This window comes from Oncorhynchus nerka, linkage group LG12 (genome assembly GCF_034236695.1).
Source record: "Oncorhynchus nerka isolate Pitt River linkage group LG12, Oner_Uvic_2.0, whole genome shotgun sequence".
In the NCBI taxonomy this organism is placed as follows: domain Eukaryota; kingdom Metazoa; phylum Chordata; class Actinopteri; order Salmoniformes; family Salmonidae; genus Oncorhynchus; species Oncorhynchus nerka.
The window spans coordinates 50,877,886-50,896,960 of NC_088407.1; the positions used below are offsets into that span (position 1 = coordinate 50,877,886).

A 19,075-nucleotide genomic window follows, 5' to 3' on the forward strand; every position below is an offset into this window, starting at 1 on the left:
TCATCCACTCAACTGAAATATTTTTAAAATATAATTGGATTGAAATACAAAAAATAAAGTGCAAAAATCTATTAATCAAAAACAACACTTTGTTTAAGGAGAAGTAACATGCAGTGAAAACAAATATTAAATTTTAACTTTTAAACTTGAACTGAGTAAAAACTCTAAATATGTGATTGCACAGTAATGTTCACTTGTTTGAGGTTGAGGTGATACTTGGTGGTGTCCCATCTTTTCCACAAGTTCATCAATGTTCGGGGTAAGGCTCTGAGCTGAAGAAATCCTCAGAATTGAGTGGAGGTGTTCAGCAGTAAGTCGACTTCTGTGTGATGTTTTGTTCAGGTTCATCAAAGAAAACAGTTGTTCACACAGGTATGTGCTGCCAAACATAGACAACGTTTGAGCAGCCTGGATGCGCAGCTGGGGCATTGTGCCGGGAGGAAACGGGCGAACTCCGCAGCACCCACTGCCGCATATTTTGCCCTCAGTGCATCATTGCATTGGAGGTCAATCAACTCCATTTGGAGGTTTGGTGGTGAGCTTTCCACGTCAACAGCAAATGGGTTACCGAGCAGTTCCAACCTGCTTTTTTGTGCTTCAAAGTCAGCAAATCGGCGTCGAAAGTCAGCGGCAAGCATACCTATTTTATCAGCCAACTGTGTGCTCGGGAACGCACTGGTAGAGAGCTTCTCTTTCATGGTCTGGCAGCTGGGAAAGTGGCTCAAATTTTCTTTCCGCATCTGCGTCTCCCACAGAGTCAGTTTGGTTTTAAATGCCTTCACTGTACTGTACATATCAGAGATGACACGATCCCGACCCTGCAGCTGCAAGTTTATTGCATTCAGATGACTCGTAATGTCACACAGAAAAGCCATTTCACACAGAAACATTTCGTCTCGGAGTTGTGTTGTGTCTTTCCCTTTGCTGTCCAAGAACAGACAAATCTCCTCACGAAGCTCGAAACATCTTTGAAGCACCTTTCCCTGGCTTAGCCATCGCACCTCTGTGTGATAAGGCAAATCACCATGCTCCGTTTCTAACTCCGTCAGAAATGCCTTGAACTGGCGGTGATTCAAACCTTTGGCTCTGATAAAGTTAACTGTGCGCGTGATGATGCTCATTACATGCTCCATTTTCAAGGCTTTACCGCACAACGCTTCCTGGTGTATGATACAATGATAAGCTGTCAGCTCACCTGTCGCGTTTTCCTCTTGCATCTTTTCCCGTATCTTCGCCACCAGTCCGCTCCTGTGTCCACACATCGCAGGTGCTCCGTCGGTTGTCAAACCCACGAGTTTTTCCCAAGGCAGCTCCATCTCATTTACACATCTTGACACCTCTTCATACAAATCATGCCCGTAGTTGTGCCATGCATAGGACGTAAAGCCAAAAACTCCTCTGTCACGCTTAGGTTGGAGTCCACTCCGCGGATGAAAATTGACAACTGGGCAATGTCAGAAATGTCGGTGCTCTCATCCACAGCCAAGGAATATGCAATAAAATCTTTTCCCTTTTTCACAAGCTGCTCTTTTAGATTGATGGACAACTGGTCTACTCTCTCGGCAATGGTGTTTCTGCTCAGACTCACATTTAAAAAGAGTTGCCTTTTTTCTGGGCAAACTTCGTCACAAACTTTAATCATGCAGTTTTTGATGAAATCCCCTCCGTAAATGGCCGGGCTGATTTAGCGATCTCTTCTGCCAAAATAAAACTGGCCTTGACAGCAGCCTGGCCTTGTGATTTGGCTTTTTTGAACAGAGCCTGTCGAGATTTGAGGCCTCGTTTTAATTCCTCTGCCTTTTGTAGCCTTTGTTCCATGTCCATATTCTTGTTTTTGTCCGCGTGTTTCGTTTCATAATGTCGTCTCAGATTATACTCTTTCAGTACCGCCACACTTTCTCCACACAGAAGACACACAGGTTTTCCAGCTACCTTCGTGAACATATACTCCGACTCCCACCTTGTTTGAAACCCCCGGTTCTCAGTATCCACCTTCCGTTTTGCCATTTTTGATGGGTATCTGAAAGTTAATTTTACTGTGATGCTGACGACTGCTGTGCCAATAAATATTGAAATGAAGCAGCCTACTGCTCGGTGCGTCACCTTTGCATTGTGGGAAATGTAGTATTGGTGCGTGTAAAAGATCTGCGGGCTGCCGGCTTGCTGCGGGCCGGTTCTAATAATAAATCAAGATCATCCCAGGGGCCGTAAAAAACCTTCTTGCGGGCCGGATGTGGCCCGCGGGCCTTGACTCTGACATATGTGCAATACATGTATGTTTTGTTCGATAAAGTTCATATTTATATCAAAATATCTCAGTATACATTGGCGCGTTATGTTCAGTAGTTCCAAAAACAGCCGGTGATTTTGCAGATAGCCACATCAATTTACAGAAGTACTCATCATAAATGTTGATGAAAATACAAGTGTTATACATGGAACTTTAGATAAACCTCTCCTTAATGCAACTGCTGTGTCAGATTTCAAAAAAGCTTTACCGAAAAAGCAAACAATGCAATAATCTGAGTACAGCGCTCAGAGACCAAAACAAGCCAAACAGATATCCGCCATGTTGTGTAGTCAACAGAAGTCAGAAATAGCATTAAAACTATTCACTTACCTTTGATGATCTTCATCAGAATGCACTCCCAGGAATCCCAGTTCCACAATAAATGTTTGATTTGTTTGATGAAGTTCATCATTTATGTCCAAATACCTCCTATTGTTAGCGTGTTTGGTAAACAAATCTAAACTCACAGCGCGCGTGCAAGTCCAGCGGAAAGTACGGACGAAAAGTCCAAAAAGTTCTATTACAGGTCGTAGAAACATGTCAAACGAAGTATAGAATCAATCTTTAGGATGTTTTTAACATAAATATTCAATAATGTTCCAACCGGAGAATTCCTTTGTCTGTAGAAATGCAATGGAACAGAGCTAGCTCTCACATAAGCGTGCGAGACTGAGCTCATGGCTCTCTGCCAGAGCCCTGACTCATTCCCCTCTCATTTGCCCCCACCTCACAGTAGAAGCATCAAACAAGGTTCTAAAGACTGTTGACATCTAGTGGAAGCCTTAGGAAGTGCAATATGACCAATATCCCACTGTGTATTCGCTAGGCCAAGAGTTGAAAAACTACAAACCTCAAATGTCCCACTTCCTGGTTGGATTTTTTTCTCAGGTTTTTGCCTGCCATATGAGTTCTGTTATACTCACAGACATCATTCAAACAGTTTTAGAAACTTCAGAGTGTTTTATATCCAAATATACTAATATGCATATCTTAGCTTCTGGGAGCAGGCAGTTTACTCTGGGCACCTTATTCATCCAAGCCACTCAATACTGCCCCCATCCATAAGAAGTTAAATGCAAGTAAAACTAAGTGCATGCTCTTCAACCGATTGCTGCCCACACCCTCCCGCCTGACTAGCATCACTACTCTGGACGGTTCTGACCTAGAATACGTGTACAACTACAAATACCTAGGTGTCTGGTTAGACTGTAAACTCTCCTTCCAGACTCACATTAAGCATCTCCATTCCAAAATTAAATCTAGAATCGGCTTCCTATTGTGCAACAAGGCCTCCTTCACTCAAGCTGCCAAACGTACCCTCGTAAAACTGACTATCCTACCGATCCTTGACTTCGGCGATGTCATTTACAAAATAGCCCCCAACCCTCTACTCAGAAAACTGGATGTGGTCTATCACAGTGCCGTCCGTTTTGTTACCAAAGCCCCATATACTACGCACCACTGCGACCTGTATGCTCTCGTTGGCTGGCCTTCGCTACATATCCGTCGACAAACCCACTGGCTCCAGGTCATCTATAAGTCTTTGCTCGGTAAAGCCCCACCTTATCTCAGCTCACTGGTCACCATAGCAACACCCACTGGTAGCACGCGCTCCATCAGGTATATTGTACTGGTCATCCCCAAAGCTAACACTTCCTTTGGCCGCCTTTCCTTCCAGTTCTCTGCTGCCAATGACTGGAACGAATTTAAGCATCATCTGTAAATATCACACCCAACTACCTCAAACCCATATTATTATTTATCCTCTTGCTATTTTGCACCCCAGTATCTTTACTTGCACATCATCATCTGCACATCTATCACTCCAGTATTAATGCTAAATTGTAATTATTTTGCCTCTATTGCCTATTTCTTGCCTACCTCCCTACTCTTCTACATTTGCACACACTGTACATTGATTTTTCTATTTTTCTTTTCTATTGTACGTTTGTTCATGTGTAACTCTGTGTTGTTGTTTTTGTCACCCTGCTTTGCTTTATCTTGGCCAGGTGGCAGTTGTAAATGAGAACTTGCTCTCAGCTGGCCTAACTGGTTACATAAAGGTGAAAAGAAAAAAAGAAAAAAAGAAATGCTTAACGTCTGGGTGTTACATTCAGATGAAATGCTGGGTAAAGATGTGGCAGGATAAGTGAGGATAGGAGAAAGGGCAATAGGGTTGTATTAACATGCAAAATACAGCAGAGTAAACAAGTTGATTCATGTTGTGATGAATGAGCAGAAACCAGCCAAAAATCTAAGTACAAGAAGTACAAAACTCTTGTGAAGAAAATGCATGGAGATGGTGTCGGAAAGAGGCTTGTGGCCTTAAAAGGTATTGGCAACAAGGAGGTGTTAGTGTGGTGGAAGGAGAAAGTCGTGCAACCAGGGTTACTTATTGTCTTGTAGGGCTCAAAGAACAAAAGAACCAAAATCTTGCAGGAACTTTGTACAGAAAGATTGTGTTGATGCTTCAAAAAGCAAAGCTTAAGTTGACTGCTGCTTTCAATCTTAATGGCAAATAACCCTGCAAAACCATGCAGTACTAAAAGCCCAGAAAAGTGACCTCACCTGAGCTTTAAACTGGCCTATGGACGAGCCGCCGCCACACTACCCTAATCTAATTCTGATCCACCATACCTGGAAGATACCAAAGGTAGGCAAGTAAGTTACATATTTTAAACATGAGTATTTCCAACGCAAAGCATGAATTCTAAATTCTATTTTCCATTTGAAATATACATAGGCAGCTGCCTGTGCTAATTATACTGAACAAAATTATAAACGCAACATGTAAAGTGTTGGTTCCATGTTTCATGAGCTGAAATAAAAGATCCCCAAAATTGTCCTTATGCACAAAAAGCTTATTTCTTTCAAATTTAGTGCACAAATGTGTTTACATCCCTGTTAGTGAGCGTTTCTCCTTTGCCAAGATAATCCATCCACCTGACAGAAGAAGCTGATTAAACAGCATGCTCGTTACATAGGTGCACCTTGTGCCGGGGACAATAAAAGGCAACTCTAAAATGTGCAGTTTTGTCACACAACACAATGCCACAGATGTGTCAAGTTTTGAGGGAGCATGCAATTGGCATAACGACTGCAGAAAATGTCCACGAGAGCTGTTGCCAGATAATTTAATGTTAATTTATCTAACATAAGCCGCCTCCAACGTAATTTTAGAGAATTTGGCAGTACATCCAATTGGCCTCACAACCACAGACTACATGTAACTACGTCAGCCCAGGACCTCCACATTTGGCTTCTTCACCTGGGAGATCGCCTGAGACCAGCCACCCGGACAGCTGATGAAACTGTGGGTTTGCACAACCAAAGAATTTCTGCACAAACTGCCAGGGAAGCTCATCTACATGCTTGTCGTCCTCACCAGGCTCTTGACCTGACTGCAGTTCAGCGTCGTAACTGACTTCAGTGGGCAAATACTTACCTTCAATGTCCACTGGCACACTGGAGACGTGAGCTCTTCAGTAAGTCCCAGTTTGAAGTGTACCAGACAGTGTGTATGGCGTCATGTGGGCGAGCGGTTTGCTGATGTCAACGTTGTGAACAGAGTGCCCAATGGTGGTGGTGGGGTTATGGTATTGGCAGGCATAAACTACGGACAACAAACACAATTGCATTTTATCAATGGCAATTTGAATGCCCAGAGACACCATGATGAGATCCTGAGACCCATTGTCATGCCATTCATCCGCCGCCATCACCTCATGTTTCAGCATGATAATGCACGGCCCCATGTTGCAAGAATTTGTAAACAATTCCTGGAATCTGAAAAATTCCCAGTTCTTCCATGGCCTGCATACTAACCAGACATGTCACCCATTGAGCATGTTTGGGATCCTCTGGATCAACATGTACGACAGCGTTCACGCTTAAGGTATCTGTGACAAACAGATGTATATCTATATTCCCAATCATGTGAAATATATAGATTAGGACCTCATTTATTTATTTCAATTGACTGATATTCTTATATGATCTGTAACTCAGTAAAATCTTTGAAATTGTTGTATGTTGCATTTATATTTTTGTTCAGTGTATTTTAAACATGAATATTTCCACAACAAAGCATACATTTTAAATTATATTTTCCATTTTAAGTATACATTTAGCTTAATTATTAAATACAGAAATGCTGACCATAATAGTTTAATCACTAGCAATACTTTTTGAGAGTAGCACCTGTGCAGTCAAAAGGGCGTTCGATCAAGCGCGCACACTCCTGGAACGCACCCAAAGCCTACCTGCAGCTCGCAACTCCAACACTCTACTCTGTCCTGTCCTGGAGAGAGAAACTCAGACAAAGACAAGATGCAAGTTAACGGTAACGTTGTACAATGTAAACAAAAGTATTTGAAACAGTAATGCATATTTGGACTTGACCAGGCTCCGTGTATTTCATTTAGGCTACTGATTTTAAACTTTTAACCAACAAACAACTGCTGCATGGCGCTATTAGGCCTTCACCGCGGCCTTCCAATCAGAGAAAGAAAATGATAGCCCAAATATATTTAAGCCTGACTGTCTCGCATTTCCCAATGCGATTATGACGCTTGATATATTGATTGATTCATTGATTGCTGCAGATAAGATTTGTATATCTTCCTCTTATTAATTACACTCAAGAGTCAGTTACACTGGTCATGGGTTAATTGAGAATTGTTCATTTTAGACAGTAATGCCTCTTGTCCACCCCTGTGCTGCCAGTTTATAAATAGTGCCCTTAAATAGGCTGGAGAATCCCATGGCGGGAGTCCTACTTTGGAGTCCTCATCTTAGATTTCAGCCAACATTATGGCAACTACGAGCTGGAATTCTTTAAAGTTCAGCTTGTGCTAGCCAGCAGATCCGACCCGCTTGATTACAGCTGCACTAGGGTCAGGCTCTCGAAAACACTTCTTCTCTGTATGTACAGTGCCTTCGGAAAGTATTCAGACCCTTTGTCTTATTCTAAAATGGATTAAATTTTTAAAAATCCATCGCAATCTACACATAATACCCAATAATGACAAAGTGAAACCGTTTTTTTAGATTTTTTTGCAAATTTATTAAACTTAAAAAACAGAAATACCTTTTTTACATAAGTATTCAGACCCTTCCTATGAGACATGAAATTGAGCTCAGGTGCATCCTGTTTCCATTGATCATCCTTGAGATGTTTCTACAACTTCATTGGAGTCTACCTGTGGTAAATGTAATTGATTGGACATTATTTGGAAAGTTACACACCTGTCTATATATGGTGCCACAGCTGACAGTGCATGTCAGAGCAAAAACCAAACCATGAGGTAGAAGGAATTGTTCGTAGAGCTCTGAGACAGGATTGTTTTGAGGCACAGATCTGAGGAACGACAGAACAACAACCCTAAGCACACAGCCAAGATAACGCAGGAGTGGCTTCTGGACAAGTCTCTGGATGTCCTTGAGTGGCCCAGCTAAAGCCCGGACTTGAACCCGATCGAGCATCTCTGGAGAGACCTGAAAATAGCTGTGCAGCAACGCTCCCCATCCAACCTGACAGAGGATCTGAAAAGAGAAGAATGGGAGAAACTCCCCAAATACAGGTGTGCCAAGCTTGTAGTGTCATACCCAAGAAGAGTCAAGGCTGTAATCACTGTTAAAAATGCTTCAACAAAGTACTGAGTAAAGGGTCTGGATACTTATGTAAATGTGATATTTCAGTTATTTTTTTAAACAAAATAGCAAACATTTCTAAAAACCTGTTTTTTTTATTTAATTTTTTTATTTAACCAGGTAGGCGAGTTGAGAACAAGTTCTCATTTGCAACTGCGACCTGGCCAAGATAAAGCATAGTAGTATGAACAGACAACAACACAGAGTTACACATGGAGTAAACAATAAACAAGTCAATAACATAGTAGAAAAAAAAAATCTATATACATTGTGTGCAAAAGGCATGAGGAGGTAGGCAATAAATAGGCCATAGGAGTGAATAATTACAATTGAGCAGATTAACACTGGAGTGATAAATGATCAGATGAACATGTGCAGGTAGAGATACTGGCGTGCAAAAGAGCAGAAAAGTAAATAAAATAAAAACAGTATGGGGATGAGGTAGATAGATTGGGTGGGCTATATACCGATGGACTATGTACAGCTGCAGCGATCAGTTAGCTGCTCAGATAGCAGATGTTTAAAGTTGGTGAGGGAGATAAAAGTCTCAAATTCAACGATTTTTGCAATTCGGTCCAGTCGCAGGCAGCAGAGAACTGGAAGGAAAGGTGGCCAAATGAGGTTTGGCCTTTAGGGATTATCAGTGAGATACACCTGCTGGAGCGCGTGCTACGGGTGTGTGTTGCCATCGTGACCAGTGAACTGAGATAAGGCGGAGCTTTACCTAGCATAGACTTGTAGATGACCTGGAGCCAGTGGGCCTGGCGATGAACATGTAGCGAGGGCCAGCCGACTAGAGCATACAGGTCGCAGTGGTAGGTGGTATAAGGTGCTTTAGTAACAAAACTGATGGCACTGTGATAAACTGCATCCAGTTTGCTGAGTAGAGTATTGGAAGCTATTTTGTAGATGACATCGCCAAAGTCGAGGATCGGTAGGATAGTCAGTTTTACTAGGGTAAGTTTGGCGGCGTGAGTGAAGGAGGCTTTGTCGCGAAATAGAAAGCCGACTCTAGATTTGATTTTGGATTGGAGATGTTTGATTTGAGTCTGGAAGGAGAGTTTGCAGTCTGGCCAGACACCTAGGTACTTATAGATGTCCACATATTCTAGGTCGGAACCATTCAGGGTGGTGATGCTAGTCGGGCGTGCGGGTGCAGGCAGCGAACGGTTGAAAAGCATGCATTTGGTTTTACTAGCGTTTAAGAGCAGGTGGAGGCCACGGAAGGGGTGTTGTATGGCATTGAAGCTCGTTTGGAGGTTAGATAGCACAGTGTCCAAGGAAGGGCCAGAAGTATACAGAATGGTGTCATCTGCGTAGAGGTGGATCAGGGCAACATCATTGATATATACAGAGAAAAGAGTCGGCCCGAGAATTGAACCCTGTGGTACCCCCATAGAGACTACCAGAGGACCGGACAACATGCCCTCCGATTTGACACACTGACACACTGTTCTTTGTCATTATCGGGTATTGTGCGTAGCTTGATGAGGGGGAAAAATGATGTAATCCATTTTAGAATAACGCTGTAACGTAACAAAATGTGGATAAAGTCAAGGGGTCTGATTACTTTCCGAATGCACAGTAGGGTTTTCAGCCATTACGTTTACCCACATTTGGCTCTGTGTAAACTACAAATCTGACACTGTGTTTTAACGTTTAGAAACGTCATTCATTGCTTTCGAAACATATGCTGACAGGTCCCTTATCTTTAATGTCAGAGAGAAAGAAGCTTTCAAATAAAAAAAGATACACTTACTGTTGCAGTGTGTTGACGAACTACACTTCCTCTCCAGTTATCTTACACACAGGGGTTCAGAGCATGCTAGATAACTATGCTAAACAAAAATATTAACAAAATATAAACGCAACATAAAACAATTTCAAAGGTTTTACTGAGTTACAGTTTGTATAAGGAAATCAGTCAATTGAAATAAATAAATTCGGACCTAATCTACGGATTTCAAATGACTGGGCAGGGGTGAAGCTATGGGTGGGCCTGGAAGGGCATAGACTTGGCAGTCAAGTCCACATGCTGGGTAGCCAGGCCCAGCCAATCAGAATGAGTTTTTCTCCAGACAAAAATACCCCTCAGCACCCCTCTTCAGACAATCTCGCAGGTAAAGAAGCCGGATGTGGAGGTCCTGGGCTGGTGTTGTTGCACGTGGTCTGCGGTTGTGAGGCCGGATGGACGTACTGCCGAATTCTTTCAAATTACATTTGATGGCGGTTTATGGTAGAGAAATTAACATTAAATTCTCTGGCAACAGCTCTGGTGGACATTTATTGTCCCCAGCACAAGGTGTACCCGTGTAATAATCATGCTGTTTAATCAGCTTCTTGATATGCCACACCTGTCTGTCGGATGGATTATCTTGGCAAAGGAGTAATGCTTATGGGATGTAAACAAATTTGTGCACAAAATTTGAGAAATAAGCTTTTTGTGTGGATTTATTATTTTAGCACATGAAACACGTGACCAACACGTTACATGCTGCGTTCAGTATAATTAGCACAGGTGGCTGCCTATGTCTTCCGTAAACAAGCGCTGTAACATGAAGATATGGCTGTGTGGGAACACTAACCTTAATGTTCAGATCAAGAGTAGGGGCCTTTAATATTAAAGTCCCCAGTACAGAAGACTCCTTCGTCCATTGACTCTTACTTGTAATGTAATGGGTGCTATTCAGGGGAAGGCAAACTGATTCAGTCACAGGCCGATTTTTGTCTGAGCGCAACATAATTATAATTATTTGTACACTGCAAATTGTCCACAACTAAGCCCAAAAATATAATATTTTCTAATACTATAATTTCATACCTTAATTACATTAAGACACGATCACATGTATATTTTTTATTTATAGGAATAATTACAGGTGAACTGATTTCCTAAATTAAACACATTTTTGGCTGAACTCCTGGTGATTTTAGTCTGTTAGCAACGCGGGTATATTTACATACAGTAGCGTTGCTTCAATTGTATTGGGTTGCACAAAAAGTCTGTGGGAAACCATAAGTTAAATACAATTCCAATTCTACTTACTCTGCCATTGGGCAGGACGGTAGGTCATTGTAACGGGGAGAATTCGACACAAAATTTCCCGCAGATCGTATTATTAAACACTTTCTAAACATGGGTCTGTTGTTATCCCACTTCCCCTCTGCTTACCTCAGGTCAAAATGAAAGTCCCGCGGGTGTCATATGTGGACAAAAAATGAATAACTTGTTGGGCACTTTTATTTTTACATGAGGTAAGCAGAGAGGAAGTGGTGACCCACCTGCAGCAGAGTGTGCAACTCCCATATATATATATATATATATATATTTTTTTTTCACCTTTATTTAACTAGGCAAGTCAGTTAAAATCAAATTCTTATTTGCAATGACAGCCTAGGAACAGTGGGTTAACTGCCTTGTTCAGGGGCAGAATGACAGATTTGTACCTTGTCAGCTCCGTGATTTGAACTTGCAACCTTGCGGTTACTAGCCCAACCCTCGAACCACTAGGCTACCCTATATCAACCTCCGAGCACCAGCCCTCCCCATCCTAAAGACGAGACTTGTCATCATCGTCTACGATGGACAGCCAAGATGGTATGCACAATACAAACCATTACTTTTGCAAACACACCACTTATAACTACCGATTCACGGTACTGAAGCTTTACTCTAAATGAGAAGCCAGCTTATCCACTATGCTCCATTATCCCTTCTCTGATGATAGGCTCTTTGTGTGCGTGTTGATGGAACGAGCAAGAAGGAGGTGGTCTACGAGGTGCTTACGGGGGAATAGCAGAGCAAGCATAGCAATTAGGCCTGTGTGCTCCAGTTCACCAACCAACTACTGTAATTAAAGTCAATTTAAACGCCCTGAGCCCGGGCCCTCTGAGTGGCTGGCACCAGGGTTTGTATGTGTGGCACCTACTGAGACTGACTGGTAGAGAGGACATTGTTATTAGTCGTATTACAATCCCCTCCACTGCTGGTGTCTGGGAACTCATTAGGAACAAAACTGAATAGAGAGAGAGAGAGAGAGAGACTGAATGGATAAGTAGGATTGTTTCTTGGTATTGTAGACCTGCTACCACCACTCTCTTTTCACTCCTCCCTCCTTTGATTCACACACCCGGGATGATGAGTTGAGCTCATTTGTCGCCGCTTTATTATCCACCAGGGGAAAAGAGGTGCATTATGTATGAAGCATGTGAAGTAAGGGCATATGAGTGGTATTGTGTGGGACTGTATGAGCTGCAGTGGCTGCTGCATTCAGTTTGGTTTGCTGAGAGTATACGGTGTAGCAACACTCTGTCTGGCCTTCTCTGATATTCTGTGACTGGCTTGTTGAATAATGCAGATGCAGTGCTCACTAAGTGCAAAATTCCCGAGAGATTGTCGTTGAACTAGCCTTTCACTGGTGGTGTGTGTGTGTGTGTGTGTGTGTGTGTGTGTGTGTGTGTGTGTGTGTGTGTGTGTGTGTGTGTGTGTGTGTGTGTGTGTGTGTGTGTGTGTGTGTGTGTGTGTGTGTGTGTGTGTGTGCCACTGGGTTTAGATGCATGTATAACTGTGACGGTAGCTACAGTATGTGTCAGTGCCTGCGATATTGTAGCGTGTGCGTGCGTGCGTGCGTGCTTGTGTTATGTATTATATAATGGCGACCTTCACCAAGGTGAGTTGAACGTTCACTTCCCAGCTTGCTTTAATATCAACGCAGTGCAGGATACTCTCTTCAACAAATTAATCACATGAAGGTGCTCCTCAAAACCAAACACTTTCTTTGCAGTGAAGAGGCTGGTTATTGCACTGAGTGATTCGGAGATGGAGAGGGAGATCATTTAGTCACAGCGCAGTGGTTTGAGACCTTGTATGAATACAAATGCATCTTCGGTCATACTGTAGCTTGGCGCAATGGAAATATATAGTCATGCTTAGTGTAACACTACCCAGAGGCAAAAGACAAGCTTTCAGATAGCTTTTACGTATGTGTCCGACAAGAGGCGTGTAATGTGTCACTGAGACCAGCCAACCAGCTCAAACTGAGTATACTAATGTAATGCTTTCATTTGAGGTGTAACAAAGGTGACATTTTGGCTTCTGGTGCTAGCTAACACCATTAGCATCGGTGATGCTAATCGGCTAGCTTAGCCAGATATTGAAACATACATGTGGAGAAGATAATTTTGGGTTAATGGTAGGTACAGTGGTGGAAAAAGTACCCAATTGTCATACTTGAGTAACAGTAAAGATTCCTTCATAGAAGGTTACTCAAGTAAAAGTGATAGTCACCTAGTAAAATGGTTTTAAATAAACTTAAGTAACAAAGTAAATGTAATTGCTAAAATATACTCAAGTATCAAAAGTAGAAGCAAAAGTATAAATAATTTCAAATTCCTTATATTAAGCAAATCAGAGGGCACCATTTTCTTGTTTTAAAAATGTACGGATAGCCAGGGGCACACTCCAACACTCACACATTATTTACAAAAGATGCATTTGTGTTTAGTGAGTCCGCCAGACCATAGGCAGTAGGGAAGACCATGTATTCTCTTGATAAGTGCGTGAATTTAACAGTTTTCCTGTCCTGCTAAGCATTCAAAATGTAAACAGTACTTTGGGTTGTCAGGGAAAATGTATGGAGTAAAAAGTACAATATTTTCTTCAGGAATGTAGGGAAGTAAAAGGTCTCAAAAATATAACTAGTAAAGTAAAGTACAGATACCCCAAAAAACTACCTAAGTAGTACTTTAACATATTTTTACTGAAGTACTCTATACCACTGGGTATGTAGGCAGCTGGCTAGCACTTATGGGCAATTAGTGGCAATTATTCCTGCAATTATTTTACTCAGCTTGTCAATCAAATGCCTTTGTTGATGTTAACCGGATGTGAGCTGTTATTTCAGGCTACTCTTTCTACCAGATTCCCTGGCGGTTGATTGACGTGTCCTTAATTGCCATCTCCTCCCAGCTGACAGGTCAAGACAAAGCTGATCAGAATCCAGGGCCGTGGGCCAACTATAGCACAGTCAACCTTAGCCCGAGCGCCAGTCTGTTTCTGCTCTCTTGCCAACTCATTCTGGAATTGGCATGGCGATGTCAACCTAATGAGCTGCTTGACTCTTACGGACGGTACGAACGTGTAGTCCATACATTTGGGTTGCCTTACTCTTCAGTTCTGTCACACGTAAGAGATTAAACATATTTAGCATTCAGTTTAGTATTTCTCCCTTCCTCTCCCAGAGTCTATTTACTCTGCCAGTCGGAGTGAATCACACCTTACGCCTGATGGCTCCTGTGAATTGGGTTGTTAAACTGTGAAAGGGTCCCAACTAACAGAGGAAAAATGGCCTCTAAAGCATAAGGAGGGAGGGTCCTCAGAGCGACAGTTTAAACGCTCTTACAACACCCTAACAGTCCTTTGTGCCTCAGCGGTAACTTCCTGTTCTGTTATCATCGCATTGGTGGTCCTTTAGTGCTCTACTCTTACAGGGCATAGGGGTTGCTGCTACTGCAACTCTCGCTCTCTCCTCTATTTCTTTCTCTCTTCTATTTCTCTCTCACTCTGGTTAGCTGACTCCGATTACTTCCCCATACTCCATCCAACCCCCTATCCTGCCCAAGCACCCAATCACATTCAGACATGTTCACACTGATGCCCATGTGCACACACTAACAGGCACGTTGCACTCTGTGAACATTTTTCCATCACCATCTCTATGCAGAAATGTGCTATCATTCACATCTCTGCTAACAGACTTAGTCATCGATACATCGCTCACGCACACATAAAGCAGATGCTTATAACTCATCCCCCAACAACACACACACACACACACACGTTCGCATACACGCACGGGGGTGAGAGAGAGCTCAAAGCGGGAAATCAGTTATCAACATATTCATGTCGTTTACCTGTCCTTATCAGATTTTCCATTCTGTGGAGCTCCCGTGCACAGTTGAACCCTCTTGGATTTTTAACATTTTATTTCACCTTTATTTAACCAGGTAGACTAGTTGAGAACAAGTTTACAACTGCGACCTGGCCAAGATAAAGCATAGCAGTGTGAACAGACAACAACACAGAGTTACACATGGAGTAAACAATAAACAAGTCAATAACACAGTAGAAAAAAAAGAAGGAAAAAAAATGTCTATATACATTGTGTGCAAAAGGCATGAGGAGGTAGGCAAATAACTACAATTTTGCAGATTAACACTGGAGTGATAAATGATCAGATGGTCATGTGCAGGTAGAGATACTGGTGTGCAAAAGAGCAGAAAAGTAAATAAATAAAAACAGTATGGGTATGAGGTAGGTAAATTGGGTGGGCTATTTACCGATGGACTATGTACAGCTGCAGCGATCGGTTAGCTGCTCAGATAGCAGATGTTTAAAGTTGAACTTCAATGATTTTTGCAATTCGGTCCAGTCACAGGCAGCAGAGAACTGGAAGGAAAGGTGGCCAAATGGGGTGTTGGCTTTAGGGATGATCAGTGAGATACACCTGCTGGAGAGGGTGCTACGGGTGGGTGTTGCCATTGTGACCAGTGAACTGAGATAAGGCGGAGCTTTACCTAGCATGGATTTGTAGATGACCTGGAGCCAGTGGGTCTGGCGATGAATATGTAGCGAGGGCCAGCCGACTAGAGCATACAGGTCGCAGTGGTGGGTGGTATAAGGTGCTTTAGTAACAAAACGGATGGCACTGTTATAAACTGCATCCAGTTTGCTGAGTAGAGTATTGGAAGCTATTTTGTAGATGACATCGCCGAAGTCGAGGATCGGTAGGATAGTCAGTTTTACTAGGGTACGTTTGGCGGTGTGAGTGAAGGAGGCTTTGTTGCGAAATAGGAAGCCGATTCTAGATTTGATTTTGGATTGGAGATGTTTGATATGAGTCTGGAAGGAGAGTTTACAGCAACATCATTGATATGATTGATACTTCTGCTCGCAGAAGTGAGATTGAAGGTGAGTTATGTCATGTCTCCCTGTATAGTATCAAATACGGTGCTTTTTCCCATCAGTCTCCATTCACACCACAGTCACCTTTGCTACTTGTGTGGTGAGGGATAGTTGTGGAGCCGAGATATGCCTGATCCTTTCGTGGTGTAATTTACAGTTTGTATTCATACAGTATCTGGAACTTGCACACATATACAGTACATGGAAGTTGTATAGTTGGGCCAAATAAACTCAGTAAAAAAAGAAATGTCCCCTTTTCAGGACCCTGTCTTTCAAAGATAATTCGTAAAAATCCAAATAACTTCACAGATCTTCATTGTAAAGGGTGTAAACATAGTTTCCCATGCTTGTTCAGTGAACCATAAACGATTAATGAACATGCACCAGTGGAACGGTCGTTAAGACAATAACCGCTTACAGATGGTAGGCAATTAAGGTCACAGTTAAGAAAACCTAGGACACTAGAGGCCTTTCTACTGACTCTGAAAAACACCAAAATAAAGATGCCCAGGGTCCCTGCTCATCTGCGTGAACGTGCCTTAGGCATGTTGCAAGGAGGCATGAGGACTGCAGATGTGGCCAGGGTAATAAATTGCAACGTCCGTACTCTGAGACGCTTAAGACAGCCCTACAGGGAGACAGGACGGACAGCTGATCGTCCTCGCAGTGCATCACACCTGCGGGACAGGTACAGGATGGCAACAACTGTCCGAGTTACACCAGGAACGCACAATCCCTCCATCAGTGTTCAGACTGTCCGCAATAGGCCGAGAGAGGCTGGACTGAGGGCTTGTAGGCCTGTTGTAAGGCAGGTCCTCACCAGACATCACTGGCAACAACACCACCTATGGGCTCAAACCCACTGTTGCTGGACCAGACAGGACTGGCAAAAAGTGCTCTTCACTGACGAGTCACGGTTTTGTCTCACCAGGGGTGATGGTCGGATACACGTTTATCGTCAAATGAATGAGCGTTACACAGAGGCCTGTACTCTAAAACGGGATCAATATGGAGGTGGAGGGTCCGTCATGGTCTGGAGCGGTGTGTCACAGCATCATCAGACTGAGCTTGTTGTCATTGCTGGCAATCTCAACACTGTGTATTACAGGGAAGACATCCTCCTCCCTCATGTGGTACCCTTTCTGCAGGCTCATCCTGACATGACCCTCCAGCATGAGCTAGAGCTGCCGCTTTCAAGGAGTGGGACTTATAAGAAATCTTATAAGAAATCCCGCTATACCCTCCGATGAACCATCAAACAGGCAAATCATCAATACAGAACTAAGATCGAATCGTACTACACTGGCTCCGACGCTCGTTGGATATAGCAGGGTTTGTAAACTATTACAGACTACAAAGGGAAGCACAGCCAAGAGCTGCCCAGTGACACGAGCCTACCAAACGAGCTAAATAACTTCTATGCTCGCTTCGAGGCAAGTAACACTGAAACATGCATGAGAGCACCAGCTGTTCAGGACGATTGTGTGATCACTCTCTCCGTAGCCGATGTGAGTAAGAACTTTAAACAGGTCAACATTCACAAGGCCGCTGGTACAGACGGATTACCAGGTCGTGTACTCCGATAATGCGCTGACCAACTGGCAAGTGTCTTCACTGACATTTTCAACCTCTCCCTGTCTGTAATACCAACATGTTTCAAACAGACCACCATAGTCCCTGTGCTCAAGAACACTAAAGTAACCTGCCTAATGACTACCGACCCGTAGCACTCACGTCTTTAGCCATGAAATGCTTTGAAAGGCTGGTCATGGCTCACATCAACACCATTTTCCCAGAAACCCTGCACCCACTCAATTTGCATACCGGACCAACAGATCAAGGTAATGGAGTGCCAAGTCTAGGTCAAGTCTAGGCCAAGTCTAGGTCCAAGAGGCTTCTAAACAGCTTCTACCCGCAAGCCATAAGACTCCTGAACAGCTAATCAAATGGCTACCCAGATTATTTGCATTGCCCCCCCCCCACACTGCTGCTACTCTTTGTTATTATCTATGCATAGCCACTTTAATAACTCTACCTACATATACATAATTACCTCAATTACCTCGACACCGATGCCCACCACACATTGACACATTGACTCTGTACCGGTAACCCATGTATACAGCCCCGCTATTGTTATTTACTGCTGCTCTTTAATTATTTGTTGTTCTTATCTCTTACTTTTTTTTAGGGATCTTCTTAAAACTGCATTGTTGGTTAAGGGCTTGTAAAGTAAGCACTTCACTGTAAGGTCTACACCTGTTGTATACGGCGCATGTGACAAATAACATTTGATTTGATTTATCAACAGATAGTATGACTGGAAAATTCGGAGTATTCAGCGACAAGTCCAGATCTGAATCACATCTAAAACCTATGGCGAGATCTGAAAACAGCAGTTGGTGGAGGACACCCCTCAAACATTTATTTCCCCCCCAAAAAGTATATATTTAAGTTGTAAAAAAAAAAATTGGGTTCTGCAATGTTGAAATTCCAGTAAGATGTGGTGAACAAAAGTTCATTTAAATGTCAACTTATTTGAGAAGAAACAGGAAATGATTTAAGAAAAGTGCAAGGGTGACAATATATTTGGCCACAACTGTATGTAATGAATTTACAGTACATATGTCATACAATATACTACGTACTGTACTGTGCAACTGCTTGTGCAGTATTCTGTGTTAGCTGATGCTAGTGGCAAACCCCATTTCCCTCTCTTGGGATCAATAGACCATATTTATTAATTCATTCCATCCAGTTCATGGCTGGTGATCAGCTAGCCTAGTCGTGTTGTGCATGACCAGCCAGAGCATATGACCAGGACAGGCTAACAGAGATCCCCAGGCTACATAGAATCTCATCTCTAATCCGTCACAGGCCTGTTGTTGTAAACTATGTTCATTGTATGGTCAGGCTGGCTTAACTCCAAGCGATTGGACTACATAGTGGTCAATAGGGGAGCTGGGGAGGTGCAGGTGCCAAATCAGCCAAGCCATCGCAAATCAATGAGGCTTGCGGGTTAGTCGTCCTGTGTTGATTGAGAGTGGCATACAGTGCGTCAGAGGTTGGGACTGAGCTAAGAGAATATGACTGCCAATGCTGCAGGGACAGTGTTTGTGATAAATAATGTCTGCAGGGTTTCATATACATTCAATATGGGCATACAAAAG

At 42.8% G+C, this 19,075-nt stretch overlaps 1 pseudogene; it reads right to left on the reverse strand.

Moving 5' to 3' along the window:
- Nucleotides 1-116: 116 nt before the first annotated feature.
- LOC135574182 (general transcription factor II-I repeat domain-containing protein 2-like) lies at nt 117-2,261 on the reverse strand (annotated as a pseudogene).
- Between the last annotated feature and the right edge of the window lie 16,814 nt (nt 2,262-19,075).